This window comes from Calidris pugnax, unplaced genomic scaffold (genome assembly GCF_001431845.1).
Source record: "Calidris pugnax isolate Ruff unplaced genomic scaffold, ASM143184v1 scaffold5, whole genome shotgun sequence".
In the NCBI taxonomy this organism is placed as follows: domain Eukaryota; kingdom Metazoa; phylum Chordata; class Aves; order Charadriiformes; family Scolopacidae; genus Calidris; species Calidris pugnax.
In genome coordinates this window covers 2,167,193-2,181,524 of record NW_015090814.1, presented here as the reverse complement: position 1 = coordinate 2,181,524, position 14,332 = coordinate 2,167,193, and the positions used below count along the sequence as shown (strand labels likewise).

Genomic DNA, 14,332 nt, shown 5'->3' with positions numbered 1-14,332 from the left:
GTAGATTTTTAAATGTGCCTGTGTTTGCTCAGGTAAAGGTTGTGCAATGATTTCTGACTCTAATGAAAAGGAAGGGTAAAGCATAGAGTTAGATATTAATTAGCAACAGAACTTCCTTTCTAAATTATAAATACACCAAAAGCACGTTTTGTATTTGCTTTCCAGAGTGCAAGAAACAAAGCAAAGGGGAAGTTACCTGTTCACTTATAATTAAATCACCGAAGAATAGGCGAGCAGCAAGTTGGTCCTTGGCGACTGCTCCACTTGCAGCAGCAGCAGAATTGCCACCACAGGCAATTTCTGATTTTCACTCTTGTTCTCCGTACAATTTCGACTGTAAAGGTCACTAACCGAAAACAGATGCTGAAGTGGGTCCAAAATAGTTTTTGCTTAACTTTTAGCATTTACTTAACTGATTACTAGTTACAAATCTGACACACAGCAGACATAACAGTGCTCTCAAGGAGATTAAAGGATTAGTCACTCACTAGCTTAATCAGATTAATCAGAGATTTTGAACACAATATATAATTCTATCCACAGAGGGGATACGTGATAGCCACATGGTAGCCTAATTTGAGAAGGGATACTAGGGATGGACAGACCCAGACAAAAGAGGGCAGGAAAAATTGCTAGTTTTTGCAAGGATTTTTCTATTTCCTGCGCTTGTGATACCACTTGGAGACCTTATATTTTCTAGTGGAATTACAAATTCACAAAATATATCCCTGACGTCAGCTAGTAGCCTGTGCAAAACTGTAAAAGGACTAACATAATGTCCTGTTATAAGCTTGTGATATTGACATACACAAATATAAGTGTGTGTTTTTCCTTATTTAATTTAATATTTGAAAACTTGGTTTTGATTTGCAGGGAGAAGTTCTTTTATTTTTTTTTTATGCCCTGGGATCCAGGATCTGAAACGTAAAGTGCAGGGAAGGACTCTGTGAAATATTAAAAGCTTTGTGACAAAATTGGAAGATGCTATTTGATACAGTAAGTTATTCCAAAGTAGAAGAAGAAAAAAAAAAGATTCGCTCTCATCTGTGAGAGCTGCCCAAGTTAGAATTTAAATCTGGTTTTACCTGTGAAGAAATGTAGCATTTTTGAAGGAAACGTGCATCTCTCTTCCACACGATTTGAATTAAGGGAAAAGTAGGGTGGAATCTCAGCATACTGAAACTGAGGTTTTCCTATATTAGAAGTTACTTAACAACTGCAATATTTCTACCAACAATTAAGAAAGAGAAATCACAGACAACATTGATACGAGCCCTGTTTTTAGATGTAAAGAAAAATTAACATAACTGATGTTATCTTAATCTATTGCCCTCTTTTTAACAAAACACCAGAACATTCTCTTCTTTCTTAATGCATTTTTTTCATTTTCCTGTTTGTTTTTTTTTCCATTTTTGGATAGTGACCCTTATGAATTCCCTTAGCATTTTGGAAGGGGTCGGTCTCGTGCCTGAATCATGTCTCTTTCTGACATCCAGCCTTCAGTAAAGAAGCACTTTTAAGGAAGAAACCAACAAATTAATCTCCATGTGCTTCAGGAAAGACACTGTGGTTGGAAGCAGGCCAGGTTTTCACTCTGAAGGATGCTCTGTGCTTGGCAAAGCCCAGAAATGTGCGTCTGCGATGCCGCTTCTGCTAAGATTTTAAGATTTAATAATTGCCATTCTTTAAAGGAGGAGCCGCCGTTGAGCGGGAACGGTAGCGGCTAACGTGGAAAAAAGCATTTTACTGGCAATTAAGTGTTTGTTATGCAGAAACTGAAAAAAAAAATAAAAATAAAAAGGAAACAGAACTCTCGTAAAGAAAGGCTGGGACTGGGCAATCTGGCAGCCCGTAGCCGGGGTCATGCGTACCGTACATGTATTAAAACCAGCCGAGGTGAGGGTCTGTGATATATGCAGGCTCCTGATGCTCCCCCTCTCCCTCGGAGGGTCTCTCTTTGCTGAGAGGATTCCACACACCCATTTGCCATCCTCTCTCTGGTGGTTGCCCCCTCTCCCTCTCCCAGCCGGCCCCTTCCCCCGGCGCGGCTCCCAGTGGCCGCCTCTTCTTTCCCCCCAGCCCCGGCAGCTGAATTTCAGCCACGCAGCCCGTGGCAACCAGCATCCCATCACTGCTCCCCGACAGGAGAAACAAACACAAAGCTGCCTTTCGGAAAAAAAAAAGCCAAAAAACAAAAAAACCAAACCCAACAAAAAAAAACCCAAGCAACTGCGCGCTCGGGCTTCGCTCTAAAGAAAGAAGGCGCCGAGTAAAAGAGGTGCCAAGAACAACCGGGATGGCATTGCTTTATTTTCACAAAGAAGTCTCTCCTAATTGCACATTAACTGTCTTTTCGCGAACAAACTTGTTTCCACCTAAGGCTGACAGTCGCGGGAGCCCGCGCGTGTGTGTGTGTGTGTGTGTGTGTGCCGGGGAGGGGGACGTGGGGGGGCTGCTCTGTGGCAGTGTCTGTACGTCTCGTGCTGATGGAATTATTGTTTATTTTTTTAATTTTCAGAGGTAGGTTGATGACAGCTGAAGAAGACTGTATTTGCCGAAGAGCAGCATGATGGTAGAGAGGAGCGGAGCTCCTGAGGGAGATCTAATGGTGCCTCTCCTTCCTGCACAGAGATAAAGACTTATAATAAGCGTGTATGTTCACCATCTGGCTCTGTGCATGTGGTCCTTATGGAGGCGAAAGCAGCACAATCTGTAAATGATCAGGAGCCATCGCACTCTCTCCAGAGAATCCACGATGCAATCAAGGTGACAGATGGCATGGCCGCTGCTGTGGCCTCATGGAGAAGATCAAAATCACCTTCAATAAACTCTGACTGAAATGGGCATGAGCACCTCAAAAAAGTCAGTTTGTCAGTCAAACTGCGACAGCAAGCTGCATTGGGGAAACATAGCGGCCAGCTCTCTGTTTTCAATCGTTTCCGTCTGACTGAGCCTGAACTATGATCTTTCTCAAATTGTCCTTTCTGTTTAGCTGAAGCAGGCCAGCAAATTGCCAGATTCATAGCTTTATTGAAGGAAATTGAAAACATGATGTCCTCAATTCAAGGGACAAACAGCTGGCAGGTGCTTGGACACCCAAGCACATAAAATGGACCCCTAGTCTTTTGGACAAGTTTGTCCAACTTTTGTCAGAATAAATATAGATATATAATAAAATAGATATAATAAAATTCCAATTTAGGCAGGGTTTATCAGGCATTAGCTGACAGCGATTATATGGCTGCAAATGAACCTTGCGCTACGTATTAAATGCTGGGTTTTCCCATTTACGCTAAAAATGCCACATCAACCACTAATTATAGAGATTTTTTTTTTTTTTGTTTCCCCATTTTTGGCCAGATATCTTAGCACAGCCTTTTTGCCATGGCTACTTATCAAGGATAGGCATTAAGGGCCCGATCCTGCCAGGTTCCCAGCACCCCTGACCAGGTAGGTGTCTCAGCACCTTACAGGACCAGCCGGACACCTCTGCCTCGCTCAGCTTCTCCCTCTGGCTCCACCACCAGCCACAGACACCAAATTCCCACCCTCGAGGAGGTAGGGAGGTATCTACCAGGTGTTTCCTGTTATTCGTTCACCTCGCATGAGCAGCCAAGGACTAGGTGAGCTTCCCTGAATGTGGTGGTGAAGAAAAATATCCATTCTTTTTTCTTTTTTTTTATTAATTATTTCTACTTTTTATACTTATTTTTTACTGTGTCCTTGGCTTGACCACCTCCTTTTATTAAGAGAAGTTAAAGCAATGTGCTTGTCAACTGTTTACAAATTTGCACATGAGGCCTTCCAGGCCGAAGCCCTGTCGCCAGGCTGAAGCAAGAAGGACAGGCTGCGAGGCGAGGGAGGAAGAGAAAGGCAGCCTTCCTCCCGCCCGCGGGATCCTGCCCCGAGATCTTCCTGGGGCCCACCACGGCTCTGCTTCGGTCACGAGGAGCGGATCGACGGCTGTGTCCCCGCTCCGTGTGGCAGATGGTCACTGTCTTTCCCAGTTTGCTCGCTTGCGTGTTTGGTTTTCTACCACCACATTTTAAAACGTCCCTGTCGCCCTTAGCCTTTCCAGCTACTCATTTCTAGCTTTGCTACTCATGAAATATTCTAGAAAATCCTTCAGCCTGGTTCAAAGCCTGTTAATGGCGGCGATTCTTTCCATCAACTTCACTGGGTTTGAGTTAGTCCTTGGCACGCACTTCTCTCTACAACAGGCATTGTCAAAGACAATTTTTTCTTTATTTTATTTTTTGATTGGGTGTGGAACATGAAGGATGGGCCACATTTTAAACTCCAGGTTCGTGTTCCCTCTGGCTGATTTTGCACATATCACTGACCATCCTGGGTTGCACATTTTATGTCTGCAGAATAAATAAAAATAGCCTTTGTACTAGCTACCCCTGTTTCTCTCTCACGATGTGACTTTTTCCATGCGTGGGAGAAGAGCTATGCTCCATCTCACCAGTACGCAGTCAACAAGAGACTGGGACAGAAATGGCCCAACAAAAGCCAGTCATTTTCACCAGGCAGAATGGTATTTTGCTAGTCCTCTACTCTGGGAGTTAGACAAAAATGCAGTGGCAAAGTCTTGATTTGACAAACCAAGAGGTGTTGCTAGGAGAACGGAGGAGAAGAGCTATGCTCCATCTCACCAGTATGCAGTCACCAAGAGACTGGGACAGAAATGGCCCAACGAAAGCCTGTCATTTTCACCAGGCAGAATGGTATTTTGCTATTCCTCTACTCTGGGAGTTAGATAAAAACGCAGTGGCAAAATCTTGATCTGACAAACCAAGAGGTGTTGCTAGGAGAATGAGGAAGGAGTTTTAGAGCTAAACTCCTGTGGGTTTCTGTCCTCTCTACCGAAATTTTTGATTCAGGATTACAAGGGATTCAGGATTACAAAAAGCACTGCTTTTTACTGTAATGTGGTACCAGGGAGCACAGCAGACCAGGTTTGTGAGTGATTTCTCCTGGAGTTGAACCTTTTCACAGTTGACTATGGTGTTGGTGTCCAGTTAATCCTCATTGAAGTATCTGATTATGACATGAACATTTCCTATGGTGCAGTTTAGACAGAGCTAATAGTGTAAAAAAATTCATGTATACTCAATACTACAAGCTTGAGGTTCTTGTGTGGACCATGTCAAAACATCTAAATGTCTTGACATCTTTATTATGGCAACCAACCTACCTGGTGAGACACTAAGGCATTTGAATGCTAAGATTTTGAAACTAAATTACTTTGAAAAATTGATTAATGCACTTGCCACAAGCTACACTGAATTGGGGTCTCTCTACCTTGTAGCTAAACCTTGGTGGATTTCTGTCTTCGAATGATCTCCTCACTCCTACTTTATTTGCTCTTTGTTTCTCTCACTGATCACAAAGGGAGTAGCAGGGAAGTATACTTTACTAAACCTTGGTGGATTTCTGTCTTCGAATGATCTCCTTACTCCTACTTTATTTGCTCTTTGTTTCTCTCACTGATCACAAAGGGAGTAGCAGGGAAATCTACTTTGCTCCTTTGGTAAAGAAGGCAAAGTCCAGGTAAGGTAATTTGGTTTGACAATCCTCATCCTACAGCTGTGCTGCGGAGAACCCTCGTTACAGAGTCTATTTTGCCCCACCTTGATCTCCAGAGGGTCCCTGCAAGGACTCCATCTCCTGTTGGAGGAGAGGCCTGAATGGGTTCCTGTGTGGGGAGATGAAGGTGAAATCTCTTTCCCAGACTGTTTTGGCTGTAATAAATGAATTTACTTTTTGTTTAGAAGGCAACATAATGCATGTCATATAATGCATAGTGAATTTCAATAAGTATCTGCATTAGAGGAGGAAAAGGCAAACCCGACCGAAATTTGCTACCGCATGGCTGAGAAATCTGGAGGTCTTTGCCCAACGGAGGGAAGTTTCCCTTAATGCATAGAAATTTGATGTCATATATTATGAGAAGGAAAAAAAAGGATAGGTCTGTAGATAATTGAATGAAGTGAAGGGAAATTTAGGGCCAGAAATGCTTTTGTCCTTGAATGTTCTTTTCTCATATTCCAAATAGGGACTCTGTGTCATGGACCTGTGAATACAAAGACTGCTTTTAAATCTCTACTTCTTGCATGACTGACACTTACAATTCAGTAACATCTTTCAAGACATCCTTTGTGCACATTTATTTCAAAATAATGTATTGAACCTGTAAAATCTTATTAGAGTATTTTTGCTGCAATTACACTCCCATATTATGTGATCAACATTTAAGTTGATTGTCCCTTGTTTTAATATGACCTTATACCGTGGCAGCATAAATGCAATGACAGTCACTGCCTGAAATGAAACAGCTTTTATACCTTGTACTGTGGGTATTTTGTTACATATTGATGGAGGGGAGAGCTGATTGAAAAAGGAAAATGTTTTGTTTTCTGGAAGTAAAATACAGAATTTGGAGCCTAGCAACGTTGCCTGGGGAACATTTAATAATATTGCCATGCCTGCCACATACCAGGGAAATGAACTTCCCAGATATGCCTAGAAACCCAGGATCACTCCTTACCCTCCTTTTGTTTGGTTGCTCGCTTTATCTCTTTGACCCTCATTCTAGTTAGAAAAACATATTGCTTTGATCTTTTTTAGAAATCATTTAAAGCGGAAGGAAAGCAGGAGAAGGGGAATATCGGCAAAGAGCAACCCACTCTCAGGAGTGGAGTCTCAGTTCAGGGCAATTTCCATTCCAGTTCCCTGGACAGCTTTATGGGGAAATGGGATGTTCTACTTCCATGGTTATCACCGTGGCAAAGGCAATGAAATACCCCCTTAAGAGGAGGTCAACAGAGTCCAGTATCCAGAGCAGGAGGTTTCAGTGGAGAAGATGAAAAAAATTGAAATAAAGGATTGATTTCAAACCAATGCTTCGTACATACAACTGTCGTTCATCTCTTAGAGGTGGAAAAAATAACTCATAAACACAGCAGATATTTTGTGCGTGTGAACTAACACGAATTTCTCGTGTTATTCTGATGAGGTACCACCAGAAAGACGGAATGGCTGCCATAATGTTCTACTATCAATTTTTCTTTTTAAAAATTTTAAATTTCTTGGACATTTTATGTATTCTGGATGGCGGATAAGCTGGGATCAGAAGCATGAACTGAAATATAGAGGAAATCAAGCTAGTATGGAACAGCTATTTGGAAGTATTTGGATGTGTGGATTAAGATTGCAAAAAAATGGGCGAAAAGGGGGTGTTTTGCATTCAGGTTTTTCTTTGGTGCATGTGGATACAAAATTACCATCACAAAAGGTAGACAGGTACATTTGTGGACAGTATTAAATAGCTGTGAAAATTATACCCCTATTCAGAAAGGTCCATTTTCGCAGTGGTCTCAGCCTGATTTCTAACTGCCCGTGTGATGTTATTTGAACATAAAATCCTGTAATTTCTCTTGTGGGGGGAGCAGATTAGTGAACTGAGAATGGCCTATCTACAATCAGAAACCAGGAGCTGAAAATATTCAGTACGACTGTGGTATATTTCGTGTTATGAATGTACCACGAAGCCCTCGGACCGTTACGGACTTGCATCACGATTTTGACAACGGCTGCCACACCTGGGTGGTGGGTAGGGTCTGCTCCTGCCTACCTGCAGCTCCACCAGAGCCAGAAGAATGGAAGTCTGAGCAGAGGAGATGCATTGCTTTGTATGATAAAAGGTACTTTCTTTGTCTGGCAAACCACTCCTTTTGTATGCACATCAACCAGATGGCCATTTCAGTTTGTCTCCGGCTGTGAATCAGACAATATGGCAGAATTAAGGGAAAAGCAAAACCTTCCCCTCCACCCCTCCTCTCTGTACATAAAATTAGAAATCAACAACCTTTAGGGAGATTTAATTTTAATACTTCATTTCTTTGGTAATTTAGGGACTTCTGATTTAGTCAGCTACTGTGCAACACTGTCTTTAAGGGGTGACCAGCTAAGTGCTTAAGGACCATGAGACAGAAAAAGCGGAGAAAGAGATTAAGTAACAAAACAGGTGGGTTATTATAAATAAAATAAAATAAAATAAAATAAAATAAAAAAGATAAAGGAGGGTGGGTGGTAACTCTGGTGCTTTGATTTGATACAAGCTACATTTTACCGGGTGAGATTTCTGATGCTGCTGCATAGGCAGTGACTGCAGTTCTTTCATGACACATCAAGAAGTCTGGGGTCTTCTACAACAACACAGAGTTAGACACAGGAAGTTCTTCTCTGGTGGTCTATGCTGTTTCCTCCTGCACTGGAGATCCCTCTGCGAATTTTGAGCAACCACATCATCACCTTGCTTCTAGAGAACTTGGGAAAACAACTTGTTTTGAGACCAGAAGGTGAAAGGCAGCTCCCACACAGGTGGGGAACATTACATGCTCTTCTCCTCTGAATTTGATGGGTTCAGGTGGACAGGAAGACAGAAGGTAAGAGGGCCAACAGAATTCTCAGTAAAAATAAGTCTCCAAAAAAGACTGAAATCTTCGACAGGAACCCTAAGAACCTTGACTGTTGGACTTTCAAGGAAAACAGACCTTACAAGGTTTACAGAGATCTGTTGCACACAGCATGTAGTTACTAACAATTTTGAGCCTCCTGACATTGTTCATTTGATTCATTTGACGCAACTGTGTGGGATAAAATTTGACAATAGCTACAAAGTGATACAGAACCAATATGCCAGAAAAAAACCCCCTATTTAGTCCTTGGTAGGAGATGGCAGGTGTATATTAAATCCTATATTTAACTGGGGTTAATTTTGCACTTTCCCAGATACTGTACCAGAAATCTTCAAGCATATACATAATGATTTTGGCACATCCCTCAATACAAAATTGTCTCTAAGTACTAGCAACTTTTTCTATACCACAGTGGTAGCCATGTGCAGTTGTGAAGAGGCACATTCCTCATTGAAGCATGTGCTTGTATTTTAGCAACTGCTGAAACTAAATCTGTGAGTCAAGTCCCCCATTTGCCTGCTGTTTCCACCTACTAGTAACCAAGGTATAAAGAAATACAAAGGTATTTTTTCTAATGTGAGAGTAACATAAAGTCCTCTCGGCTCACAAAAGATCTCCAAGAATGGCCATGGGAGTGTATGTAAAATTAAAGGATAGAAGACGTCCTATGAAATAATAAAACTCTGTGCTCTCAGGGTTCTCCTTGCAGTTGGCAAGAATTCCTATTGGTTTCTATTAAAAAAAAAAAAGAGTTTCAAATCCTTTAGTTAGCAAACACTGTAACTGTGTTCAAGTGACACTTCATAGCGAGGGCAGTGAAGAGCACTTTTCTGTGCATCCCTTTTTGGCCACCTTGAATTTATGCCCATAGTGACAACAAGCAGCTGTATTTTGTGGTTTTCTTCATGTTATAGACACCTGTTTTAAGTTTAACTTTAACAAAATTCACACAGTATTCCACTTATATGTACAATTTTTCCCCAGAAACTACTTTAACAAAATTCACACAGTATTCCACTTGTATGTACAAACTTTTTCCCAGAAACGTTGGGAAGAAAACAGCAGGAAAAAACTTCACATGCACAAGGTAGTAGCTTATAAATGACTCAATTTCAAGAGAATTTGGGATGTTTTACACCTTCAACCATTTATCCCAAGGCTCTGGAAACTGAATTTTGTGGGCCTGGCTGCTTTTGTAGTGAAAGTAAACATAACAACAGTCTAAAAAACCCTGACATTCTGGAGTTTTGAAATGGTTAGTTGCAATTCTTACGTATTAACTTGTATTAATAAAATGTTGTGTGGGACAGAAGACATTTTCCTAATGTTTGGTGGGAGACAACTTTTGCCCCAAAAGTTTAAGGGTCAACTTACTAACACAAAGAATGGATAAGATAGAAGAAAAAATTAATAATCATGATTTTACAGGTGAAGGTTTGGTTTCATACAGAGATATGTGAAATACCTCTGCTAGAACTGGGTTTGAACTCTGGAATGTCAGATATATACTTCCAAATAAGTATCAACCACATAATATCTGCTTATTAAATCTCATGAGTATAGAGTTTGGACTAAAATATTTCCCATTTTATGCTAATGAGGCAAAAATTCTGAGAAAAAGTTGCATGAGTTGAGTAATTTTAAAATTAATTTTCTAGGTGGGGAAAGACAACAGGCAGTAGTAGTAAAACACTCAAACACTTTATAACTTTTCTCTCCCTGTCTCAAGACTTGCATTCTGAAATTGTAAAATTAATTTTCTAGGTGGGGAAAGACAAAAGGTAGAAGTAGTGAAACACTTCAAACACTTTATGAATTTTCTTTCCCTGTCTCAAGACTTGTATTCTGAAATTTAAGCACTTATAGTAATGGGGCTTGATTTTAAACAACATTTGATACCCATTTTCAGCTTTACATTAGATATCTTTCACTTCACAAGCTTAGGTTTTAGCTGTTCTTTACTGTGCCTTGGTCAAGTAAGACATCCATTGCAGTCTGAATGCTGTAAGATCCTGGAAAAATCTGTGAAATTAAAATACCTCAGTGCAAATCTAAGATCTATAGGGAATAACCAGTCCTGATGAGGAGTTTCTTTGTAGATCACTGTTCCCGTCTGTGGAAATGAGACAGTAATATATAACTCCTTTGGAAAGTACCTTGAGAACTAACTATGTAATAACTGGGTTTTGTTATCAGTTAGCAGTGCATTGTTAGTACCAGACATATTAGAGAAAGACAGAAGCGATCGTGTGATGTACAATATAGAATAATCTCCCCAAGGGGAATTCTTTTTTTATTCATGACATTTTTACCAAAATGTAGAGAAAAAAAAAAAAAAGAATGGTATTCTGAAAAGACTCCAATCAAATTGTTTTTTTTATCCAAGGAGTGGTGGAATTAACATGCTATCTGGTACAAGGTAACCGTTTTACTGGGAGAAAGAATACATTTACCAACGCAGTATCTGCATTTTGATAATTTTGTCATGTAAAACTGATGCACTAGATCTTGAACGCAAGCACAAGAATCTACATACCCCTCTTTAGCACAGTGATTACAATCGAAAGGAGGAAAACTGTTGGTTTGCTCGGCAATTAAAAAAAAAAAACATAACAGGCAGGAAAATTTTAGCAAGGTAGCTGTAAATCTCAGCACACTTCTCTCATCAGATGATCTGCAATCTTACTATAAAGTCACTTCAAACCTATGGAAGAAAATCCCAAAGGTCAACCAAAAAAAAGTCATTTTTCTTCTTTGAACTGGCATGCAATTTTTACGTTAAATAAAATTTATACCCCTACATAAATAGATTGCTCAAAATTAATGTCTTCCTACCTTTATCCAGTTATCTTCTCCCAATTTTAAATAATCAGAAGTCATAACTTATGTTATACGAAGACTTTGTTTTATATGTAGTTGTCATTCCTGAGCATGGCTTCCACAGATGTATGTATAGCCTGGAGTACGTGTGTGTGTATATATGTGTATCCTCTCTCTAATAACTAGTGAGCCTCTGGAGAAAAAGCCACCTCTTGTGCAATTCTTAAGTACATGAATAACCTTAAGCACATGACTCATTCTCTTGACTGGGATATCTCATGCATTTAAAGTTACATATGTGCTGAAGTGCTCTGATGGATCAGGGCCAAAACAAATAGGGACTACAGGACTCTGGGGCTAATGATGTTCTTACCGTAAGACTCATTATCCCTGTTTTTGCATGAATTTTAACAAAGGGAGTTTGATTAGTGGGAATTTTTTAAGGTTTATTTTAATTTGTTTGATTTCATTCCATTGTGCATGGCCCATTTTTATGCCCGTGTTTCCAAGGAAACAGTTGTAAAATGGAATTTGATATGATGTGTTATCAGGTTCCTTGTCAGCAAGTTTCAAGTGATAGTTATGAACTTGACAAATTAAGTTAAAAAAAAATATTATGATACAAGTATTAAGATAGAACTACATATATAATGTTTGTTGTCATGCGAACTACGTTCTAAGGCTTTAATTTGTTTGGGGACAGAGAAATTGTTGTGATGGCTGCAAGGAGGTCATAGTATTGATAGTATGTACACAATATACAGTGTATACAGCTCCGAAACCAATGTTTGAGTGTGCTGCTGCTTTGATCCCAGTAATGCAATCTCATGAGTTAAATCAGACCGACTCCATTTAAGAGGTCTTCTATTTTTACCAGTCAGCTAACAATAAAAGGAAAGTGAAATCTAAACAAGACCCATGTCTTACGTACCAAAATCCAAGTAGGGGTTATAGATACAATAAGCCTAAGTGGAAGCAGTACTTTGTATGGTATTTTCAACCTTTTATTTGCTGTGCAAGCACAAACGTGAATGTTTATTCCAAAACATTTGTACAAATGTATGTGTTTTAGAGAACAACAAACAAACTGATGTTCTGTTCCTCATCTCCTCAGCTTTGTTATTATTCTTATTGCAATAATGAGTTGAGTAAATGCACTAAAAAATGCATTAAAAAAGAAAATGGACATTGCTAGGGAAAAAGAAAAAGGTTTCATAAAGAAGATTGTAGATCCGAGTTTGTGTCTGTGGCATTTTTCACAGGTATTGACGTCAGGAAAAAAATGAACAGAAAACTTCAAAGTCATACTGTGGACTCTGTTTCATGTAATACTATTGCCATGTAATACTATTGACACTTGCAAGACAAAAAATTTCAGGAAGAGTTCAGTATTCTATTGGGAATAATTTTTTTATAAAGTACTTTGTATGGGCCAGTTAAGTTACCTTGACTAAAGTCTGAGGAGCGAGACAAGACCCTGAAAAAACAGAAAGACCTCTGCAAGGTCATATGACCTCTGGTACTTGACGTAGTTGACAAGATGTGGGACACACCAAAGCCCACACCTCTATGGCATCTGCTCTCTCTGGCATCTGCATTCTCTTTTCCATGAAACTTAGGAAGATGGAGAGTACAATGGGGATTGCCAATATGGGCATTTCTCCAGTGTCAGGATGTAGACAGAACATGCATTTGAACCCACAAAACCAGAAGCACTCCTGGTTGCCCACATTTAGAGATCAAGTGTGAAACCTCAACAGGTTTGGGGAAGGGGGCAGAGGGCAGTATCTTCATTATAGCTTAAGGAACAGGATTGTGCAGGAAACTTTAGGCCAAGCAAGGAGCCAAGCCTTGTTTTCCTCAGCTGTAGGTTACTGCCTTAGTGCCTGAGCTGGCCTTCCTCTCCCCTAATTTACAAGTGGTCTGTAAATGAAAATTTAAAAAAAGTTAAATGGTGATTATTGAATTTTTCACATTTTTGACATCTTCATAGCACAGAAATTGTAAATTTAGAGGCTCAGACTCCCAAATTGTAGCTTTTTTATGCATGAGGAAGTGACAGCCTGGTCCTAATTTGGTCTTATCTTGAACCTTTGGTAAGTGTGATGCCAGAGAGTGAATCTTAGCACTGAAAAAAAGAAATAATTTCCCTGTAGACTAATTTGAAGTGCTTGGGGCTGCCCAGAATTTTGGCATTCTGAAGGTTCCTGAGACGGATTTCTGAAAAAAGGCAGGTGAAACAATGTCATAGGCACATTAATTTCAAACATGGCCCTGCATGGAGAAATCACCGCTACTTGTAGAGTTGTATGTGCACACACACACAGAGACGTAGCGCATATTTTTGTGTTTTTCCTATGTGAAGCTTGAAACCAATTTTTGTTTTTGCATTAACAATATGAAGTAATTTCATCTAAAATCACAGTAGCTGGACTTGGTGAGGCAAGGGTGAAGTGTACACTCTCATTCACAGAAGCAAGTAATTCCATTAAAAATGTTGCATGATTACAGTTATATTTGCCTCAGCCTTTTCCCTTTAGTAACAGTTTAAAAGACAGGAAAAGAAAACAATTCGTCTTGAAGACAATCGGACCTGACACAAAAGACTGTAAAAGCTTGAAAGATGGTCTAATGTGGAAATACATATTTCAACAATTCGTAAATTGTGCATTATATACTCAATGAAGAACTGTGGTCCATTTACCGAATATAAATGCAGACAATTGTTAATGTACTATCGTGTCAGTCCATGCGACAGAGACATTATATTGTTGATACAAAAATGCACATTGAAGAAACAGCACCAAAGAAATAAATACTTGCCACTGTTCAAGCATTAATAAAAGAGCTGCTTTAACATTGTTAGAGGTTGGAAGAAGTCGCATTTTGAGGCAACTGAAACTTCTAAGACTCCATTCCCTGAATGTATATTATAAGAGTGGAAAACATATCCACATATGATGTGTTGTTATCTTGTCTGTCTCTTTTTCTAATTCCGGCTTTTGATGTCATTTAAAAATGGCTAG

The 14,332-nt window shown here is 39.7% G+C and overlaps 1 long non-coding RNA gene across 4 annotated transcripts in view; it reads right to left on the bottom strand.

The window, feature by feature from the left end:
- LOC106886590 overlaps positions 1-11,472 on the bottom strand; it is a 51,331-nt gene extending 39,859 nt beyond the window's left edge. For 2 of the 4 annotated variants that reach the window (XR_001411690.1, XR_001411688.1), the window contains exon 1: positions 197-1,907. This is a non-coding gene — a long non-coding RNA (uncharacterized LOC106886590). Of the gene's footprint in view, positions 1-196; positions 1,908-11,321 lie in introns of those variants that run through there. The other 2 variants (XR_001411687.1, XR_001411686.1) reach the window with 2 other exon arrangements.
- Between the last annotated feature and the right edge of the window lie 2,860 nt (positions 11,473-14,332).